This window comes from Rhineura floridana, chromosome 7 (assembly GCF_030035675.1).
Source record: "Rhineura floridana isolate rRhiFlo1 chromosome 7, rRhiFlo1.hap2, whole genome shotgun sequence".
Lineage (NCBI taxonomy): Eukaryota > Metazoa > Chordata > Lepidosauria > Squamata > Rhineuridae > Rhineura > Rhineura floridana.
This window is the reverse complement of record NC_084486.1, coordinates 113076858-113094475: the sequence shown is the minus strand read 5'-3', so window position 1 is coordinate 113094475 and position 17618 is coordinate 113076858.

Genomic DNA, 17618 nt, shown 5'->3' with positions numbered 1-17618 from the left:
GACTTGGTACAGTCATGTATTAGATGTCAAAATTTAAGCAAAAACAAGCTAGTTATAATCCATAGACTACTGTAATGTACTCTACATGCTGCCCTGGGCTCCTTCTAGGAGGAAGGGAGGGATATAAATTTAATAAACAAATAAATAAATGGAACTGCCTTTAAAGACTGTTCAAAAGCTTCACCTGGTACAAAACGCTGCTGCTCAGTTGCTTGATCAGAGCATATAATACCTATTCTATACCAATGCATGTAGTTGTCAGTGCATTTGTGGGCCCAGTTTAAAAGTAGTGATAGTTAGTTACCTTTAAAGCCTTAAAAAGTTTGATATTTGGTTATTTGAAGGATTGCCTTCATGGGACCTCCCCAGGCTCTAAGATCAGTTGCAGACATGCTACTTACATTAAGGTCAATCAGATTGGTGGAAACAAGTGAAAATGCCACAAAGGGCTTTTTCAGTGGTGATTCCATCTTTGTGGACTTTCCTCTCACCAATGTACATTTGGCCTCCTCTTGAGCTGTTTTAAAATGGGCCTTAAATAATTTTTTGTTCCAATCTATTTTAAATTAACAAGATTGGACTGGATTTTTAACCTGCCACTGCTTATTAGTTTTCATTATGTTTCCTGTGGATTGCTGGTGTGGATTTAAATTGTTTTATGCTGCTGTTTTAGGTTTAATATCTTACATGTCTGCTACGTTTTTGTTGTTGTTATGTGCCACCTTGAGAGGGATTTCCAGCCCGGAAAGGTGGAATAAAAATATGTAAATAAATACATAGATAAATCTGAGTGTGGAAACCTGTAAAATATGATTCAGCAGCATATGATTTTCCAACATCGTATTTGGTTCACAACAATGATGAAGCTGCCTATCAAAGGAACAGAAGAGCTCTTCAGAACGCTAAAAGTCTTGAGCAGATGACAGATGAAACAACTGGGAATACAGATGTCTCTACATCAAATAAAGATAAGAGCATCCTAGGCCTCACATGTTCAATGACGTGGTCCAATAAAAGGTTTTGTTCACCAGCTCTAAAATTTTGCATAATTGCTTTCTAAAAACAGAGCATTTAAAGGCAGTGTCCTATGGAGCTCATCACCACTAGAGGGTGCAGATAACACATGATTTTTCTAAAGGAAAAGAAGATATATAACAGAAGTCAATTACAACTTATAGCAACCCTATAAATCGGCAAGCTCCAATAGCATTTGTTGTAAACTGTCCTGTTCAGTTCTTGTAAGTTCAGGTCTGTGGCTTCCTTTATGGAATCAATCCATCTCTTGTTTGGTCTTCCTCTTTTTCTACTCCCTTCTGTTTTTCCCAGCATTATTGTCTTTTCTAGTGAATCATGTCTTCTCATTAGGTGTCCAAAAAACATTTCAGAAAGCAGTCATGACGCCACTGGTATACATCTGGCATTTAACTCTTGTTGAGTGTGTATACATAGGCAGCATTATTATAAGAAATCTATTTTAGTCTTCTCATTATGTCTAAAGTATGATAACCTCAGTTTCATCATGTTAACTTCTAGTGATAGTTCTGATTTAATCTGTTCTAACACCCAATTATTTGTCTTTTTCACAGTCCATGGTATCCACAAAGCTCTCCTCCAAAACCACATTTCAGATGAGTTGATTTTTCTCTTATCCCCTTTTTTCACTGTCCAACTTTCACATCCATACATAGAGATCAGGAATACCATGGTCTGAATGATCCTGATTTAGTGTTCAGTGATACATCTTTGCATTTGAGGACCTTTTCTAGTTCCCTCCCCAGTCCTAGCCTTCTTCTGATTTCTTGACTATTGTCTCCATTTTGGTTAATGCTTGTGCCAAGGTATTGGTAATCCTTGACAAGTTCAATGTCCTCATTGTCGGCTTTAAAGTTACATAAATCTTCTGTTATTACTTTAGTCTTTTTGACGTTCAACTGTAGTCCTGCTTTTGTGCTTTCCTCTTTAACTTTCATCAACATTCATTTCAAATCATTACTGGTTTCTGCTAAGAGTATGGTATCGTCTGCATATCTTAAACTATTGATATTTCTGCTTCCAATTTTCATACCTCCTTCAATCCTGCTTTCCATATGATATGTTCTGCATATAGATTAAACAAATAGGGTGATAAAATCCACCTCTGTCTCACACTCTTTCTGATTGGGAACCAATTAGTTTCTCCATATTCTGTCTTTACAGTACCCTCTTTTCCAGAGTATAGGTTGTGCATTAGGACAATCAGATGCTGTGGCATCCCCATTTCTTTTAAAGCATTCCATAGTTTTTCATGATCTACACAATCAAAGGCTTTGCTGTAATCTATAAAGCACAGGGTGATTTTCTTCTGAAATTCCTTGGTCCATTCCATTATCCAACGTATGTTTGCTATATGATCTCTGGTACCTCTTCCCTTTCTAAATCCAGCTTGGACATCTGACATTTCTCACTCCATATATGGTAAGAGCCTTTGTTGTAGAATCTTGAGCATTACTTTACTTGCATGGCATATTAAGGTAATATTTTGATAATTACTGCATTCCCTGGGATCCCCTTTCTTTGGAATTGGGATACATATTGAAAGCTTCCAGTCTGTGGGCCATTGTTTAGTTTCCCATATTTGTTGACAAATTTTTATCAAAATTTGGACAAATTCAGTCTCAGTGACTTATAGAAACTCTATTGGTATGTCATATGTTCCTGGTGATTTGTTTCTTTCAAGCATTTTAAGAGCAGCTTTCACCTCACATTCTAAAATTTCTGGTTCTTTATCATACGGTTCCACCACGAAGGAATCTGTCGTGCTTGCATCTCTTTTATAGAATTCTTCAGTGTATTGCTTCTATCTTCCTTTTATTTCATTTCAGTCAGTCAGTGTGTTCCCCTGTTGATTATTCAACATCCCTACTCTTGGTTTGAATTTCCCTTTCATTTCTCTAATCTTTTGGAATAGGGCTCTTGTTCTACCTTTTTTGTTGCCCTCTTCTATTTCTATATAATAACTATTGTAATAGTTCTCTTTGTCCCTACATACTAGTTGCTCTGTTGTTGCATTTAGGGTTCTGACCATGTTTCTATTTCCTTTTGCTTTTGCTTTCCTTCTCTCTTTAGCCATTTTAAGAGTCATCCATTGAGGTCTTTCTCTCTTTTTAACAAGAGGTATTGTCTTTTTGCATTCTTCCCTGATAATGTCTCTGACTTCAATCCATAGTTCTTCTGGTCCTCTGTCAACTAAACCTGTTCCTTATTTCATCTTTATATTCTTCGGGGATGTTATTTAAATTGTATTTTGGCATTATGATTGCTTTGTTGGTATTCTTTAGCTTTACTCTGATTTTCGATCCGACCAGTTCATGATCTGTACTGCAGTCTGCTCCTGGTCTTGTTTTCGCAGAAAATATGGATCTACTCCATCTTCTGCTTCCAATTATATAATCAATTTGATTCCTATATTGACCATTTGGTGATGTCCACATGTACAGTCATCTTTTTGGTTACTCAAAAAATGTATTTGCAAGAAACAAATTATTAACTTCACAGAATTCAGTAAGTCTCACTCCTGCTTCATTTCTATCTCCTATCCCCATTTTCCCACAATTTCTAGTTCTCTTCTGTTCCCTACTTTGGCATTCCAGACCCCCATGATTATCGGAACATCTTGTTTTGGTGTGTGATCAATTTCTTCCTGTACTTCTGCATAAAATCTCTCCAATTCCTCTTCTTCTGTGTTTGCCATTGGAGCGTAGACTTGGTTTATGGTTATGTTAATAGGTTTCACATTAAATCTAATTGATATCAGTCACTCAGACCTTGCTTTATAGCGCCTAACTGCTTTTGCTACACACATCTGTAGACACAGATAATCTTCCAGTCTGGATACAGATTGAAGTATACTAAATGATTGATAGAAAAATGCTTAATATAAAAGAAGCAAGCAAATAGCAACTATTTCAAACAGCTCCTTCTTAATAGGATTGATTATAAATTGCTTTATTTGTCTAAAATTAATATTAGATTAAAAAAACTTATTCGTTTTTTAAAAGCAGATAAGAGAAAAATCCATTCATTTGAAATGTGGTGTTGGAGGAGAGCTTTGCACATACCATGGACTGTGAAAAAGACAAATAATTGGGTGTTGGAACAAATTAAACCAGAACTGTCACTAGAAGCTAAAATGATGAAACTGAGGTTATCATACTATGGACACAGCATGAGAAGACATGATTCACTAGAAAAGACAATAATGCTAGGAAAAACAGAAAGGAGTAGAAAAAGAGGAAGACCAAACAAGAGATGGATTGATTCCATAAAGGAAGGCACAGACCTGAACTTACAGGATCTGAACAGGGTGGTTCATAACAGATGCTCTTGGAGGTCACTGATTCATAGGGTCACCATAAGTTGTAATCAACTTGAAGGCACGTAACGACAATTATTATTACTTTATAGTTTTATCAGCATCAGTTTTAACCATACAATTCAGAAATCTGAGACATGATTTAGGTTATGATCCTATACACACTCACTTGGGAGTAAGTCCCATTGAATTTGATGGGGCTTACTTCTGAGGTCACTAAATCATAGAAACAAAACCGCTGGGCAGAAGAAAGATGTAAGCAGCAGACAACAAGCAGTTCTGAACCATGATTTGCCTGTACATTTGGAGCTCTCAAAACCTGGGTTTGGTTATAAACTATGATTTAAAAAAAACATGGCTTGCTGTAATGTCCAAATCACAGCCTGCAGAATGTACTCCACTGAAACTTATAGAGCAATCCTACCCTTGTCCCCAGTATAGATGGCTGGGCTTGGGGTTAGGATGACGTGTAGTCACCTCTGTGTTAGTAAAGAGGAGTAACAGATTGGAAGCAGACAACAGAAACCCCCAAATTGGGTGTTTGAAGGTGGAATGGTTTTGAGTCCATAGGATCCACAGCCCCATGGATCCCCCAAAGGTCCTAATCCTTAGCCTCTCACCTACTGCAGCCTGGAGCAGGTACAGCAAAAATGGAAACTCCACACGCCTTTCCTCCATGCTCAAGGTGGTGTAAATGGTTCTTCTCCCTGTTTCATCCTCACCACAACCTTGTGAGGTAGGTTAAGCTGTGAGACAGTGTTTGGTCCAAGGTTACCTAGTGAGTTTCATGGCTCAGTGGGGATTTGAAGCCTGGTCTCCCCTGACACTCTAACTACAACACTACACTGGCTCTTAACTTTATGCTACAGTGGCTATTAACTATTTGGCAAATGGTTAACCCATTCCCCTTTTGTTGGGATAAAGTGATCTGGGTTAATGTATTCTTTTAAAATATGGTTATTGCAGAATCTTCCTACACACTATACCTTTAAAGCATATCCGAAGCACATTTTTCCTCTTAAAAGAATTCTGGGCACTGTAGTTTGTTAAGGATGTTGGAAATTGTAGCTCTATTGGGGGTTAGCAGGTCAGCCTTTTCCAACCAGTGTGCTTCCAGATGTTGTTGGGCCACAATTCCCATCTTTCCTGACCATTGGCAATGCTGGCTGAGGCTGATGGGAGTTGTGGGCCAACAACATCTGGAGGCACACTGGTTGGGAAAGGCTGGTTAGCTGTTGGAATGGGAGACAACACTTGTAGTTAGTTACCTGAACCAGTGTGGGGTGATAGACAGAGAAAGTAATCCTTGTGTGCCTCTCACTGATACTCTCCTAACTTTGTTTATCTGCTTGGGAATTTTGAGCCTCTCTTCCAGATTCTTAGACAGCATCTCCCCTTAGTTCTCTGTCCATATGAGCTCTCCCTCAGAGATGGCTTTGTATACTAAAAGTAAATAAACCTTTAATTGTTTTAAAGGTATAGTGTGTACACAGATAAAATCTGTCTCAGCAGCAGTAACACACCTGACCTGATTAGGAGAATGGGGCACTCACTTCCCACTAGCTGCTTGCTAACTTCTGGGTGGCCCTTTCACTACCGAACTGACACAGTCTTCCCTTCTGCCTTGCTTCTTTATTTCTGATCTGGTAATGAGCCAAAAGGGGCCCAGCCAGACCCATAATTTAGAAGCAAAGCACCATGAACTAATTCGGTCCATAGTGGATGCATGCAGAGAAGGAAAAGGCCGAACAATAGGAGGGGACCATACAGCTCTACATCTCTGGGAGATGTTTAAGGCAAAATGTCTGGTTTTTGGAGAATGACAGAAGGAAAATATCCATGTGAAAACAGGAAGAGTTGCAGGCCTTTCAGCTGCCCTCTTTAGCTATAACCCTTTAATTTTACTACATTTCCGTAATCTTTTTTAATTATCCACCTCATTATCTAAAACCAAGTGGGTTGTGTGTGTATGTGTTGTTGTTTTTCAGCTTCTGTGCTTTCCCATAATGAATAATCTGTGCCAAATTAGGAACAGGGTGGTATCAGGGCATCCTGTGAAAGAGGAAAGCATGGCAAGGCTTTAGCTGGAATCCCAAATGCCATTCCCCACACAATTGATTTCATATGGAAATATATCCCTGAATTTGTGCTATTTATAACACAGTGCAGCACAACTGCTTTCCAGTATACATTAGCAGCCAAGGCAGTCATGAATGATAACGCTGTGCCAGGTCTTTGGACTGGAGATCTTTCAGCGCCTTCTCTTGTCATGGTTCCTAGACTATGGAATGCCCTCCGCCATGAGGTAAGATCAGCCCCCTCTCTTCCTGTTTTAGAAGGCTGCTGAAAACTCATCTTTTTACTCAAGCACTTGGTGACACTTCAACCCTTTATGCCATTGTATTGATGTTTTTAAGGATTTTATGGATTTGTTTATGTATGTATATATGTTTTGTCTTTTAAAAATTATGTATGGTTTTATGTATGCTTTGTATTTTTAAATCTATGTAATCCACCTCGGATACCACATTCCAGGTGAGAGGCGGACAACAAAAATAAATTTATTATTACTATTAGTTCAGAGATGCTGATGAGGGCACCATAGTGTGACAGTGGGGTAATAAAGACTAACAGTCCAATCTTATGTGTGTCCCCTCAGAAGTAAGCCCTACTGAGTTCAATAGAACATACTCTCAGGTAAGTGTGGCTAGGACTGCAGCCAAAGAGTGGAATCCAATGTGGCTCTGAGGCAATTGTTCTGTCAGCACAAGGATTTCTGGTTGTGCAACAGAACATTTTCTCTCTCTCCTCCCCCTGTGTACTCCTGGTAGGGGCTTCCCCAGCCCTCTGGAGCAGATTTGGGCAGGGTGCAGTGCATGCACAAGGGGAGGAGGGGGAAGTCCCACAAGCAGAAATTCTTGTGTTGAGTTAGTAGAATACTGACCTAAGGTTCTCTGGGCATTTCACAGATACCTCAGAAATATAAAGTGCCATCCCATAATAAACTACTAAAACCAATTATAAAACAAATCACAGCAATAAAACATCTAAAACCAACATAAACACAACAACAACAACAAAAAGTTAAAAACAATAATGGGGAAGTTCGTGCAGATTAACATATCAGTTGTAATAAGTGGGTCTGCGACTAAAGAAAGATGTTCAGCCAGTGCCTAAAAGACCATAGTGCAGGGGCCAAGCAAGCCTATCTCAGAAGCAGGCATTCCATAAACAAGGCATCACCAGCAAAAGACCCTTTCCCTAGTAAGTATCCATTCCCCTTCATTAGTCAAGGGGACTTGAAGGTCTTCAGTGAAGATCCCAAGGCTCAGGCAAGTAAAGATGGAAGAAGGCAACCCTTCAAGTAGCCTGGCCCCAAGCTGTTTAGGGCTGTAAAAGTTAAAACCAGCACTTTGGATAGGGCCTGGAAATGCACTGGAAGCCAATGCAAATGGTGTAACACTAGCATAATATGATTATATTTAACAGCCCCCAGCAATTGCCTTGACATCCTATTTGAACCAACTGACATTTCTGGACTGTCTTCAAAGACAGCTCGACAGATGACATACAGTCTTCATAGGGAGTGACCATCAGGAAAGGGTCTAGTAATTATGTAGCATTCCTAGGGCAAGTGGAAAGAGAACATACCTTTACAAGCTAATTTTAACACAAACTCTATAGAATGACTCGCTTTATTACTTTTCAAGACCTGGGGAGGTGAAGGAGAGCTTTGACTAGTGCAATTTCATAGGTCATTTGAAGTTAATTTAGGCATATTATATGGGTTAGACATGAGAAAGCCTTTGAGGAGATGCTGCTGTTCATTGGTAGGCCTCTGGCACTCATGTAAATTGTGAATGTATAGGAAAATAGGACAAAGTCCCTTTTGTGTGATCACTCTGCTGCTCCAGAGAACTGATGTTTTGATCCCTTCGCATATAATGTGGTTTGTGACACGTAGAATATGAACAATGACACCCATCTGATGAAGCAGGTGGTGTGCCGTAGGTGTAAGGCACAATAGCCAGCACAAAATGTATTCATGACACACCAACAAAGTCCTGTATTTATGTAGCATGCCTCTTCTTTGATCATGGCAGGTGAGATGATGGTAGCAGGCTCGTGTTTCTAGGAGGCTTGTGTTTAGAGGCAGGTTCATGTTTACCAAGGAAACCTTGTGAAAGGATTGTGAGCCCTTTTTCAGAGGTAAACATTATGGATAGCTGTCAGTCACTGGCGGTTTCAAGATGATGAGCTGAATCGGGGAATCACTCTGAGGGCCATGTTCATATTTTCACTAGCTATATTATCAACAGGTGGGGAAATAGTTACTGTTTTAACAGCATTATATTTTTTAGCCTCCATCTTCCTCTCTGCACCGCATAATTCACTCTTCATCATCACAGGTCTCTCAATTAATTCTCCCTTGTTTTGCTCTCCACTCTATAGCTCTCTGTCTTTGTACTATATATGAATACTTTTATCCCACTTTGTAGCCCAAGAGGCTCTCAAGGAGGCTTATAAAAGATTCTCAAATCTAGTACAAGAATAGTACAAGAGCAGAAAATACACAGTGTCCAGAAAATACACATAGCTATTCAGGCAGCACTTCCTGCCCTTTTTGTTCTTCCATGGTGCCATACCAGGTAACAGTTCCTACAGAAATCCTGAGGCAAGGAAATGAGACTGAGCAGCTACATCTTGCTCATCCCACAGTGGAAGCAGACTTCCCTTACTGGCAGCTGCCGTTGCCAGGCAACACCATCGCAAATCTATACCTCCATCTGTTACTCTGTTCATTTCCTGCTGCTTTACCCTTCATCAGACTCTACATCCTCTTCTCAGTAACCCCCCCTCCTTTCTCTATCCTTTCCCACTACACAGATTTCTCTACACCCCACTAGGCCTTTTTTCTCTGTATTCCATAGCATCCTTTCTTGTTTATGTCTCATCACAGTTCTGTTTGCAGCCCTATGTCTCTTCCTACAGTTTATTATAATTATTTTTTATATTTTTTTCCTCTCCCAAACCCCATCTCTCTCCCAGAAATCCATACATGGAGGAATCTCAGCCCCCTGTGGGCTGTGCAGTATAGGTGGCTACCACAGACTGGAAGAACTCATCTCCACTACCTGTGAATCCAGGGAGACACAAGCATTTGCCCTTCCTGTATGTTATGGGCTTGGGTAGGCTTTATGGGTGATCTCTCAAAGATATAGGAGGGGAAACCACAAATAATGTTGTATTTTTTTGGTAGAAGGGGACACACAAATTGGCAGCCCATTATTTATTTAGTAATTTCATAGCCCATGTTTTAGAACATTTCTCACATGGGTCTAATGTTGTACAAACCTGTCTCAAACATTTAGAGGCAACTATATGAGTAAGACTACTCTGAAATGGCAGCCTTGTGAATGCCTTTGGAACCATATAAATTAAGCAGTGGCTCCCAAACCTTTTTTCCCATGTACCACTTCAAAATTGCTAATAGTCTTGGTGTACCACCTGTTGTAGCAACTGTAATGCACCGTGTTAGATGCTGTATAATTTTTATTGTATTTTATTGCTTAGTTCATTTCTTATATTGTATTTATTGTATTAACAATTTGCATTTCATACAATTCAGATTGTGATACAATAAAATACAATATAAGAAATAAATGAAGCAACAAAATACAATTAAAAATCAATATGATTTTTTTTAACATGGACATGTTGTGAATCACCTGAATGAAGCTCATGGACCACTGGCGGTCCATGGGCCACAGTTTGGGAACCCTGGTCTACAGGTTACTGGGACCCATGGAGTCATAGAGAATGTGAAGATTCAGTGATGGTTAGAAGGATAGAAGAAAACAGACAACCAGTCCATGTTAGCATGTGGCCTCTCCAACACTCAATAATATTAGCATTTCAACATTAATATATGCCAGAGATCATCTTGCAGATGCAAAACACTGAAAATATGTGTTGAAACTACTTATGGGAGAGGCCTTCAATTAGACCATTTAATCACTCATACGTTGCTCTGCATTGCATTTGTGGCTGCCACTCCCACCAGTTAGGAGTGGGAAGAGAGAAGAAAGTGGCAGCTTTTCCTTCTACACAACACCCCTGAGCATTGTGGTTGAACTTGTAGTAGAGGTTCAGCCTGTTCATTATACTACATAGCTTCCTGCTTCTGAGCCAGTTTGCAACCCTCAAAACATATTCATTTCATATATGCTATATATTTACAAATATATAGCATATATGAAATATATTTCATATTTACAAATATATAGCATATATGAAGTGTATATGCTTTGATCTGTTGAACAAAAAAAGTATATTAAGAGGACCACCAAGACATGCACACCATTTGAGAAATTTCAAGTGGTTCATGGGGGGAAAAACAGAACCACAGCAATAGCATTTGCTATTGGGACTTGAGCCCAAGTGACAACCATGCGAGACTAAAAATGACAGCACAGGGAGGGTTATGGATCACACTCATAATCACATCTAGAATAAATTAAACCAGGCTTTCATATTTAAGCAATCTGATAATTTTATTATAATTTTCACTTATATCCAAATGAATAGCCAGATATTTATTCATTATTTTATTTATTTAAAATATTTCTATCCTGTCCTTCTACCCTACAGTAGGGCGCTCAGGGCAGCTCACAATAAAATCATACACAATAAAATGACAAAAACATGAAATAGATAAAAATACATAAAGTACAGTTGAGAAATGTAGGGGAGTGATATTAAAAGGGACTAAAGAGGTAAAACTAAAAGGGGGGGAAATAAAATCAATTTCAGGCTCTACCTTCAGTCCCTCCCAAAGGCTCTCCGGAACAAGAAGTCTCTGGAAAACTAGCAGGGAGGGAGCAGAGCAGCCTTCTTCGGGTAGGGTATTCCAAAGCTTTGGGACCACAGCTGAAACAGCTGTCTCCGGCATGCCTGCCAGTCTGACATCTTTCATTCCAGACATGCAGAGGAGACCAGAGGCAGCTGATCTTAAAACACAGACAGGCACATATGAATAGAATCATAGAATAGTAGAGCTGGAAGCGGCTTATAAGGCCATCAACTCCGTGCTCAATACAGGAATATAAATCAAAGCATTCCTGACAGATGGCTGTCTAGCTGCCTCTTGAATGCCTCCAGTGTTGGAGAGGCCACTACCTCTCTAGGTAATTGGTTCCATTGTCGTATGGCTCTAACGGTTAGGAATTTTTCCTGATGTTCAGTCAAAATCTGGCTTCCTGCTACTTGAGCCCAATCAAGAAGAGATCCCGGCCCTCCTCTATGTGACAACCTTTCATGTACTTGAAAAGTGCTATCATATCTCCCCTCAGTCTTCTCCAGGCTAAACATGCCCAGTTCTTTCAGTCTCTCCTCATAGGGCTTTGTTTCCAGTCCCCTGATCATCCTTGTAGCCCTCCTCTGGACCCGTTCCAGTTTGCCTGCATCCTTCTGTAAGTGGATGTAAGTGGTCCTTCAGATACATTGGTCCAAGACCGTTTAGGGCTTTAAAGTTCAGAACCAGCACTTTGAATTTGGTCCAGAAACAAATTGGGAGCTAGTATAGTCAATAAAGCACAAGGGTGATATATGCTCCTTGCACCATGATCCAGTTAACATTCTGGCATTTTGAACCAACCGCAATTTCTGAACCATTTTCAAAAGCAGCTCCATGTAGAGCGCATTACATTAATCAGGGCTTGATATCACCAATGCATGCATCACTGTGGCCAAGTCAACTGCTTCCAGGAATGTGTGCAGCTGGTAGACCAGTTTGAGTTGGCCAAAAAGACTCCTGGCTACCACAGCCACCTGATGTTCATGCAGCAGGGCAGGATCCAGGAGTACTCCCCAACTGCAAACCTGCTTCTTCAAGGGGAGTGCAACCCCATCTAGAACAGGTTGCAGCCCTATCCCTGGCACAGTTTTCCACTTGTCCAGCAACACTTCCGTCTTGTCTGGATTAAGTTTCAGTTTGTTAGCCCGCATCTACCCCTTCACAGCCTCCAGGCACCGGTTTAAAATGAGCACTCCCTCCCTGCAATCAGGTGGTAGAGAGAGACAGAGTTGTGTGTCATCAGCATATTGATGACATTGTACTCCAAATCCCCAGATGACCTCTCCCAGTGGTTTCATATAGATGTTAAAAAGCATAGGAGACACAATGGAACCCTGCGGGACCCTGTAGACCAGCAGCCAGGGGGTCAAGCAGTAGTCTCCCAGCACCACTTTCTGGGACTTGTCTACCAGGTAAGACTAGAACCACTGCAAAACGGTGCCTCCCAATCCCATCCCAGCTAGACGGCCCAGAAGGATACCATGGTTGATGGTCTTGAAAGCCACTGAGAGGTCTAGCAGCACCAACAGGGATAGCGTAGGTCATCAAACATGGTGACCAAACCACTCTCTGTCCCATGACCAGACCTGAAACCTGATTGGAAAGGGTCTAGATAATCCAGTTCATCCAGGAAAACTTGAAGCTGAGAAGCTACTAGGTTCTCAATCACCTTTCCTAAAAAGGGGAGATTAGAGACTGAAGTTTTAAGATCCACAGGATCTAATAAAGGCTTCTTTAATAAAGGTCTTATCACATTCTCCTTCAACAACGTTGGCATAGAACCTTCCTTGAGGAAGGTATTAATTAAATATGCCAGCCAGCCACTTCCCCTTTGGCAGATTTGATTTATGAGGATGGGCAAGGTCAAGAGAGCAAGTAGTGGCCCTCATTTCTCCCAGAGTCCTGTCCACATCCTCAGGCTTTGCAAGTGATGCTCAAATGAGGACAAATATATTTTGAAAGGGGGGGATCATGCAAATATGCCTGTTTATCCACATTGATAGGAACCTAAATAGGAACATAGGAAACTGTCTTGTACCAAGTCAGACCATTGATCCACCTAGCTTAGTACTGACTACATTGACTGCCAACAGCCCTCCAGGGTTTCCAGCAGGAGTCTTTCCCAGCGCTGCCTGGAGATGCCAAGGTGCCAAGGACTGAACCTGGGACCTTTTGCATGCAAAGCAGATGCTCTGCCACTAAGCTATGGTCCTTCCCCTATTTCAAGTATGTGAAAATTCAGGTAGAATTGTTAGTATAGTGGTATTTTACCAGAAGGAAAAACACCTTAGAACTCTTAAGAGATAGGCCACCTTTGACTGGAAAATGAACCTGCCTGTAATTATTCAAAGTCCTATGAAAGGCAGAAGTGATTATTTAGTTAGTTAATAAGTCATGTGTAAATGACATCTATTATGCAAAAAAACTACAGATCCAGAAATCTTTTTGCCATTTAATATTTGAACAGATATTTTGCATTTGGATATTATTTTTCTCAGCTGATCCAACACAACTTCAAGTTTACAAAAAAATTCAGGTTTGGAATGATTGTTCAGACTTCTAAATATGTGATGCCCTGCACTATGATTCATTTTACTACTACTATTCAATATTTAACTAGCTCTAACAGCATGTAACATGTGGCTATATACAAGACCAGCATGTATATATCAGACAATAGTTAATGGAAAATGCAAATATTTGAAGAAGCCACTCATGCAGCACAAGTTCTTCTCTCTCTCAGCCATGCTCCTCTCTGTGTGTGTGCGTGCACGTGCATATGAGCATGCACATGTGCATGCTTGTGTGTCCCACCTTTCTTCCTGCCATTGGGCTGCTGGGTGAAAGACAGATCACTCTTATCAAAACTGAACTGATTGCTTGTAGAGCATTCCCCCCTTTCTTATTTCATTGGTCTGTTTTGGCTCATCCCTCCATGTTTTCCACCTCCTACCCTCCTTCTCTTCCTTTGCGCACCACCACCACCTGCATGAAATTGGCCTGAAGGATGTCAGTTTTACTTGATACATAGTGGTGGAGATTAAAGGTAAAGGTGTCCCGGCACTTATAGTACGAGTCATTTCCGACTCTTAGGGTGACGTCTTGCGACGTTTACTAGGCAGACCGTATATATGGGGTGGGATTGCCAGTTCCTTCCCCGGCCTTTCTTTACCCCCCAGCATGTGCTGGGTACTCATTTTACCGACCACGGATGGATGGAAGGCTGAGTGGACCTCGCCCCCTTTTACCGGAGATTCGACTTCCTCCTTCCGTTGGAATCGAACTCTGCCCATGAGCAGAGCTTCGGCTGCATTACCGCTGCTTACCACTCTGCGCCACGGAGGGTTTAGTGGTGGAGATTAGAGGTAGGAAAATGGCACCCTTTGGGAAATTGTTTTTGAAATAACTGCTTTAATTTGCTTTGTGAGAAAAATCCAAGTGGGGGCTGAATATTGCTGTCCCTCACTGAAATGCCCTCTTCCTGTCCACTCTTAGGAACATAGAAAGCTACCTTATACTGAGACAAACCATTGGTCCATCTAGCTCAGTAATACTGGCAGTGGCTCTCCAGGGTTTCAGGGAGAGTTCTCTCCCACCCTACCAGGGTTGCCCAGGACTTGAACCTGGGAACTTCTGCATGCAAAGCAAATGCTCTACTCTTAAGATTCCATATTTGCTTGGTGTGATCACAGATTTTCTAGTTAGCATGAACTTGCTTCCTTGTATAATCACAATTTTTTCTAGCAAAACGGTGGTGAAATCACGTACTCAAAACATTTCTATGATTTATCGTCGCTGTTCAGACATTAACAGGTTATTTTTGCTCCATTTTGTCCCAGAATGTACTCTACCTTCTCCCAGAACTACAAATGTGAGATTAAAGGTAGGTCAGCAGCTTTTAAGATGCATTTATGTCTTTATAGTAGCTAGAACCATCACAATATAGAAAGTAAGCAATATCACTTTTTAGATGAATATATGGCAGTAAGTGTCCAAAAGAAAGCAACTGCTTCCATTCCCAAGTGAATGCTGATGATCCCAAAGAGTAGAAGGAGAGTAGGGTGGCCATGTGTCCTACCTTACAGAGAATAGTTCATTATTTGAAGAGGTAACTGGTATCCAAATCTGACTTAAAGATAAAGAACCATGAGAAAAGAGAACAGGGACCTTGATGTTTATTCATTTATTAAATTTGTATCCTGCCCTTCCTTCCAAAGGAGCCCAAGGCAGCAAGCATCAAAATGTTAAAACAGTACAATTTAAAATCAAATAAAACATATTTAAAAGCATTTTGAAAACATCTAAAACATTTAAAAGCAATAACATACCCTCACAGTCATTAATTTCATGGTTGCCATTGCCAATATCTCTTAGCCATCAAATGCCTGGGTAAACACGAATGTTTTAAATTTTCTTTTGCCTATCAGCAGTTAATACCTGGAAAGCAAATGGGGAAGGGATGTAGCTCAGTGACAGAGCATCTGCTTTGCATGCAGGTTCAATCCCTGGCATCCCCAAATAGAGCTGGAAAAATCTCCCATCTGAAAGCCCGAAGAACTGATGCCAGTCAGTGTAAACAGGACTGAATTAGATGTACCAATGGTCTGATTTAATAAAAAGGCAGATTCCTATGTTCCAGACTGAGCAGGCACACAAGTAACTTGGTCACAAAGTCTTCCCCATTATAGTGAGATGCATGTATTTCTTTTTAAAGTAATCATGTCTAAATTTACATCTCTACCATACAATACCATACTACTAGCAGAAACCAGTAATGATTTGAAACGAGCGCTGATGAAAGTTAAAGAGGAAAGCACAAAAGTAGGACTACAGCTGAATGTCAAGAAGACTAAATGAATGACAACAGAAGATTTGAGTAACTTTAAAGTTGACAGTGAGGACATTGAACTTGTCAAGGATTTATCAATACCTTGGCATAATCATTAACCAAAATGGAGACAATAGTAAAGAAATCAGAAGAAGGCTAGGACTGGGGAGGGCAGCTATGAGAGAACTAGAAAAAGTCCTCAAATACAAAGATGTATCACTGAACACTAAATCAGGATCATTCAGACTATGATATTCCTGATTGCTACGTATGGATGGGAAAGTTGGACAGTGAAAAAAGCTGGTAAGAGAAAAATCAACTCATTTGAAATGTGGTGTTGAAGGAGAGCATTGAGTATACCATAGACTATGAAAAAGACAAATAATTGGGTGTTAAAACAAATTAAACCAGAACTATCACTAGAAGCTAAAATGATGAAACTGAGGTCATCATACCTTGGACACATGATGAGAAGACATGATTCACTAGAAAAGACAATAATGCTGAGGAAAACAGAAGGGAGTAGAAAAAGAGGAAGGCCAAACAAGAGATGGATTGATTCCATAAAGGAAGCCACAGACCTGAACTTACAAGATCTGAACAGGGTGGTTCATGACAGATGCTACTGAAGTTCGCTGATTCATAAGGTCGCCGTAGATCGTAATCACTTGAAGGCACATAACAACAAACCATAAATTAGTACATGCAGATATTATGCAAATATGTCATCTTTCCCCATGATGTGTTTCCTTTTTTATGGTGATGCATAAGTAGCATCCCAAAGGAGAGGATTTCTGAAGTAGTTTAATGTGTTGTGTATGTGTGTGGCTTGTCCTGACTTACCAGAATCTTGTCGATTGCATTGAGGCATTGGAAGAGATTTTATCTTGCAGAACCTCCCATGATTCACTGAAGCAACAGGATTTGGCCTGTTCTGCAAAGAGTTTTTCTTTCTTAATTATCATTGCAGCCAAATTTCTTCTAGGACCAAATGAGTAATGATGGATAATAATCTGAGCAATGCCCAAGCAGAATACTTCTCCCAGTTGTAAGAATTCTAGCAGGCAAGTCAGAAGCAGTTTGGCAATTATACCATGTCTAGTACTGGATAGAATATAATGACAATTTGGCAGGTCATAAAATAACTCCAGTACACTTGCCTGGGTGAAAGTCCCATTGAACAAAGAAGAATTTACTTCCAAGTAGATATGCACAGGAATGTGTGGTAAGTAATCCTATATATATGCAACACTCCCCCAAACACATATTATCCCATGAGTTCTTCCCCACCAATTCCATACATAGATTTTGTAAACATTTGTGAAGGAAATGAAATCCACTGTTCAAAATACCATGTGAAGCTTTTTCCTAGTGACTAGGAAAAGTTAATGTCTTCACAGTTTGTTCTTATGCATAATTTATTTTTACTGTATAAATGGCCTTTTTGGTGCAGAATAAAGGGAGAAGCACAATCCTTCATAACAAGGGGAGAGGGGGAGTTTGGATCACATTAATCCCTTGTGAAACATCCTAATCTGGGTGCACAGCTATTTCTATCAGAGGTAAGATTTACCATATGTGAG